Source organism: Neolamprologus brichardi, chromosome 14 (genome assembly GCF_056152115.1).
Source record: "Neolamprologus brichardi isolate AB-2024 chromosome 14, ASM5615211v1, whole genome shotgun sequence".
In the NCBI taxonomy this organism is placed as follows: Eukaryota; Metazoa; Chordata; class Actinopteri; order Cichliformes; family Cichlidae; genus Neolamprologus; species Neolamprologus brichardi.
Genome location: NC_142117.1, coordinates 24,100,437 through 24,106,945, shown reverse-complemented (window position 1 = coordinate 24,106,945; position 6,509 = coordinate 24,100,437).

The window sequence follows — 6,509 nt, the reverse complement described above, 5'->3', positions numbered from 1 at the left end:
GTCCGCGCGGTCTTTGAGGACAGGATTATAGGAAGCCTCGGTGACAAAGGTCAGAGGGCCGACCGACACTCCCACACCTCCTTGACCCGCTCTGATCCCACGACCCCGGCACCAGCAACCCCCCGACCCGTCTCACCCTGCGCGCTGGTTAACCGGCTTTGTCCCGGCCTGTTTTCTGCTGCATCACTCACACACATCACAGCAAGCTGAAGCGGTCAGAGAGGGGACCTTAATATGCCTCAATAAGACTCGAGCCAAAGGACGTCAATGACACACGAAGAAAAACAACCGATGGGAGTTTCTTTTAGACACAATCTGAAGTTTTGTTCTTTATTAAAAATACAACTAATTCGCCTTTCAGGTCGTTTTGACTCTTCCTGGATTCCTTATCTTATTTTTATTGTGACACAGTTCTTTAATTGTGGTCTGTATTCAACTACTTTTTACATTTTTATAAATTAGTTGTTTTATTTCTGTAGTTTGTGTCCTTCTTTTCAAAGATTATCTTTTTTTTAATTGTAATTTTGTAAATTTTTAACATCATGTTATATATTATTCTTAATATGCTTCTTAATTGTAGTTCTCTTGTACTCATATTACAATAGTTTTCTCTCCAGTGTAAAATATTATTGATTTTCATAAGTTTTTAACTTACTCAGTAACTCATTTTAATTCACTTTAGTACTTCTGAAATACTTTATATTTCAGAATTATGATGTATTTATTCATTTGACACCTTCGGGCACTGTTTTATCTTTATACAAAGTCTATGGCCAGTTTCTAAAATCTGATCAAATGATGTGAATGAAAGGTTCTTGAAGAGGTCAAAGGGTGTTTAAAATAGGATTTGGACCAATAGGAACTCTGATATGATGATGACACATCACTAATTTCTCTCTGGGTGCAGTAATATGTTTACTTCAGTCAGCTGGTGAGACTGTAGCAATATTTGAGTGACTCCATATCTTCCAGTGACCTTAAGCCCAAGGATCTAAATCTCTGTTGGGATCCTTGGAAAGACGTCTCCTCTCTAAGAGTTCTCGAAGTCATAAAGTTTGAGTTTGCTTGAAGTAAATTTTCATTTCGATGTGATTTTTGCGAAATTTCACATGGATGTCTCTGGTCACAATATTCAACTGCTCGTTAATGTAAATATCTAATCAGCCAATCACATGGCAGCAACTCAGTGCAATCAGACGACATGATGTAGTTCAGACTGAGCATCAGAATGAGGAGCAAAGATAATTTAAGAGTCTCTGAACGTGTCATGGTTGTTGGTGCCCGATGCAGTTTGGAGTAAATCCTCCCCATTAGCAGCCTGGAAAAGATCGACCTCTCAGCTTGAATGAGGTCAGAGCTATCTGACTGTTAGAGAGCTTCAGTGTCTGAGCTGGACTTGCTTTTAAATAGGTCTGGAGAGTTCAGGGTTACAACATGAAAATTACCATTAGCAGTTGCGTTATGGCCTCGTGCTGATCTTTGGGAGAGAGCTTGCTCATTGTTGTGGTTCTGGCTTTGGAACTAATTGTTCTTGGGTTCAGAAAATATGCCTCTATTTTCCACAGTGTGGCGGAGAAGGAACGATGGAATTAAGGCCGACTTTGTCTGAAGTTTTCTTCTTTTCGTCCTCTGTTTTGTCACTTTTGCTAAAATGCATAAAAAAGGTTCATTCTGGCTGAACTCCCATTTACTTGATTCTACTGCGGTTCATGATTGTCTGTCACATCTGTAGCAGCAGCTGACCACTCAACACCCTTGTACTGATTATGAGAAGGACTCTAGGAAACATTTTTTCACCATACTGCCACAATACTGGCTAATCTCTCTCCAGATCCAGTTTCTGGTGTTGCTGTCTCCCATTGTTTGTCTCCTTCCACACTTCCTTACGTCCTTCTCCTGCTCTACGAGCAGACGACAAATCCGCAGCTACTCTGTGATGTCGTCACATCAACATGAACCAAAATGTCTGAGGTATGTTTCCAGCACCGATTTGAATCTGTCACGAAGAATTAAAGCAGTCATGAAGATAAATGGGCTCCAATGCCATGGTAGCAAGGTGTACCCAATAAAGCTGATCTATGTTTCTTTAGGTTGCCATCAGTGCTGACCCTCTGCAGTGTCTTTGCTCTCTGTAATGTTTACCTGACTAAATATACCTCACTGGACCTTGCAGAATTTAATTAAGGCTCTGTTGCATTGATGCAACACATCATGCAAAAATTATGAAGACAAACATATTTGAAAAAGCACATTTTTGTGGAAAACAAACCTGTAGAGCTGAGGTGACAGAGGATGTTTGATGCATGTGGAGACTCTGGTTCAGGCACTAAAGAACTGCAGTTCAGCTGCCCTCAGGCCTGCAGGGCACAGACACATCAAAGCATTTTCACCTGTCCCAGGAGTGAACCCTACCTCCTAACCTTACTTTGCATGCTACGACAGTAGCGCCTCTGACCCCAGCGCCGTGTTCGTGCACTGCGGCGAGTGGTCAAAATCCAGTTTTTCCAGCATTCATGCACTGACGCCTCCGGGTTAAACGAGACACAAACTGATGTCAATATATGTGCGTGATTAGCTGAGCAACTGAGCTACTGTGTGTGTGTTTGCTTAAGTCGTGTTCAAAGAGATGGGCGGCCAGGTGCAGCAGGAACAGCGCGATGAGCACACATTTCTGACAGACAAAGAGAGTAACAGTCCAGGCGTCAGAGAACATTTGGCGATGCAGATGTTTGGTGAACTTATCTCTTCCATCTTCTTGTGGTTACTGAGGTGCATCTCATCTCTGTTTATGCTCGCAGCTGTATGTACGAACATGTTGGTGCCAGAGAAGAATAATACAAGAACTTGCATTTACCATCATTCATGTCAGCAGTCCGTTGAGATGGCCCTCTTTAGATGTTGCTTTCTTAACTGATCCTGCATTTTATTGCACTGCACTGTAAATCATATTGACAATTTATCCAGCAATGAGAATTTTGCATTGTATTTTTGTATCACTACATTATATGACATATATATATATTATTATACAGCACATTCTACCAGATCATATTGATTTAAATGCCATGATTAACGCAGTTTCTTCTTCTTTTTCAGACGAATTGTAAAGACTTTGGAATAAATAAGCAGGCTTTCTTGTGGGTTGTCCTCGAACTGTTCTATCTGTTTTTTACCTATTGTGTTGTGGTACACTGTGGTTGAATACTGAGCATGGCTTGGAGTGTGAATGCATCAAATGGAGCTCTGAGTGGATAAAATCTCTGTGTCTTTGCAGACTTCTTGCACTGTTACGACTGTAATACAGCAGCAGACTGTAGCAGTGGGCTGTACATCTGATCCCTACACGATTACATTAACCTGTCTTTGCTGGCTTTGAACGCACAAACACACACTTTTATCTGTGAGCGTAAAAACAATCGTCACTCTACTCAGTGAGCTTTAGTTAGGTTAGTTTTTAAATGTATTTTCAGCATCATTACAGTCCCCGCCGCCTGCAACTCCTCTTTGCTGAAGCTTTAGATCTCACGCTGTGAAAAAGGAGAAATCACTGAACTTCCTCCTTTTTTGTGTGCGCTTTTTTATTGTTTTTGTATAAACCAGCTGCCTCGGTCTCATCAGTGCCTCACAGACTCGGTGCAAATGAAGTGGCAGTCCTCCCTCAGAGCTCGTCTCCAGTGATCAGTGACATTATAAGAATGAACCCGCCTTGTCTTTCCCTGCTCGCATTATCAGGAGGTGTTGAATGGCAAAAAGAGAGGCATGACTGATGGCTGCGCGGGATCTCGCCGCCTCTCACCTCATCCTCCCACACTCTCACTGTTCAGAGGGTGAGAGGGGGGTCGAGGGGCAGGAGAGGAGACGCGGGTGTAATTTCAGGGTTCGGGTTTCACCTTGCGGTCGTTGCGGGAGGAGGGATGGACGAGAGAAGGTGGGGATTGTGGGAACGATGCGAGGATAAAGAGCAGAGAGGGAGTCCTGTGGTTAGTCTGACCACTCCCAAATGCATCTTTCCCGTTTTGTTATCCTCATTTCTGTCGGCCCTGCTGATCATTTAATCCTGAGCTCCTGCCGCCTCCTCCTCCTCCTCCTCTTCAGCTATTCTGAGGAGGAAGGAGACAACAAAGCGAGGACTGCAGAGATGATTGGAAGCTTCACACAGTATACCATAAGAAATGTAATTAAAAACTCACAGTTAATTGGCTTTTTACATAATAAAGCACAATCTTTCTCATACATAAGTGAAAGCCTCTCATGGCTGCAGGCCTGCCCCATAGCAAAGCAGACCTACTGCTCATACGTTCCCTTTGTGCTTGAATTTTCAGAGCTAATCATCTTAAGTTTAATCTGAATCTGTGGTTGCTGCCAGAGCTTCAGCTTCACATCCAGAACTCCACAATGACCCATGAAGTTGAGGAATAAGAAGGGTCTGTTAAATATTGAAAGCTCTGTTTTGTAAAATCTCCTGGATCCGCTGGCCTGTGGCTAATTTCTATTTGCATCCGTGACTATGAGCCTGACGTTCTGGACTGATCTCTGTTCCCTTCTTTGTTCCCCCCCCCCCCCCCCCCCCTTGAATTTGAGGACCTTGAATTTAAAAATCTGTCAATTCTCTGCAGAAGACATTCAACTGTCAGCTTTTCAAAACAGCCTAAACTCTATAAAATCGACACGGAGATCTAAATGCATTAAAGTTGCACGGACACTCCTGCACGTTACTTCTGCAACCCACACGATGAAAATATTTCCCCTCTTATCAATGATTCAGTGACTATATTTCATGTCATGGCGTATTTTTAGAAACAAGCTACTAGATGTTTAAGACATCTCAGCTGAAACTTCAAATAACCAAACTTATCAGTATTTCTATCAGCCGGGCTCAGACCTCAGGGGCCCCAAACAAGCAAACGGGTGTGTTCAGCGGCTTTGCTTGTTGACCACAAACTGCCGAAAATATCCAGAAAACTGTTTTAACAGTAACACAGTATCAATACAGAGAGCAAAACTATTCTAAAAATCTCAGATATCTTCTCATTACGTCAATAAATCTTCCTGTTTTTAGACAGCAGATGTGTGTGAGAGTGTGTGTGCGCTTGTGTGCAGCGTATTAACTTCCCCTGTGACTCTGCTGGTTGCTTGCGTCTGTCCCACAGCGTCCTCTTTTAACTTCCACTCAAACAAAAGCTTTCCCTTTCTGAGCTGAGACAACGATTAGATCTCAAAGTCCACATTACTACCGCCCAGGGGCACCCACTGGTCAGAACACACACACAGACACACACAGACACACAGAGTGGGAGCCATGATGACTTCAAGCACTGTGATTGGCTGGTCTGGGGACTGACGCTGACCTGTGTGGATAGGTGTGGACTGTTGGAAGACAAAGGGCACATATCCACTTGCTATGCAGTCTTCTGCTCTGTATCGCCTTACATAATTGGGATCATACGAGCACCAAATGGCGCCCGCCGCAGCACCCAGCAGCCTTGCAGAGCAGAGTTTACCTGAGAGATCTTACCTGTCACCTGTACTGTCCTCTATCGTGTTTTCCCCCCTCGTCTCTGTGGAGAGAAACGGACAAACTGACTCATCCGGATCCAAAGGGGCTTCTGTCTTCACTTCCTCCTTATTCACCATAACACAATGGTAATTGGTAATAGTGGGCGTGTGTGCATCTGGTGCAATAACCCCCCCCCCCTCCCAAATCAAGCCCCACTCCTCCTCTTCATCTTCCCAGCCCCCACCTTGTTGAAAGCTCATTAAAAGACCTGCTGTTAATGAGCTAGAGGGATCATAGAACTTCATTTTCATTAGTGGGGGTGGGGGTGGTGGGGTTAAGGCCAGAGATGCTGGTGCAGAGGTTTTTATGCCCTTAAAATGGAGTCAGCAATTATCCCAACCCCTTGACACTCCCCACCCATCCTGCTCTGCCTCCTAACATGCCCACAAACAATAACCAAACTGCCACCCGGCACCCGCCTCCCCCTCCAATTTTGTATCCTGAGAAATCCTGGCCACCCGTGTCCCATCACAGCTTGCTGCACCCATCGCACAATCTGTGGAGTGACTGACACCAACTCAAACGCACGCACGCACACACATACACGGTAACTAGTGCACTCCCCCTCCTAACTGGCAGAATTACATTACAGTGTTTCCAGACAAAGCGAGTAACATCACAAGGATGTAAACAAGGACTGAGGGTCCCTTATCCAAACACTCACATTAAAAATTAATAACTCAGCGCTGACTGTGGTCCTCAGAGGAACGACCCGCACTGACTAAGACAACATCCTGGTGAGAAAGGACACTTAAAAATAGTTTCAGAAGCTTTGTTGTCCCAGAACAGGAAACAAAATATTCATGGGAGAAAAAAAAAGAAGAAGAAATGAACGAAGAGAACAGAAAGACAGACGAGGAGGGAAGAAAGTCTCGAAAATGTAAAATATTTCACCTCACACTTTATTGAGGCTCCTTGTGACAACTGACAAGGTCAATTACAAAATGGCATC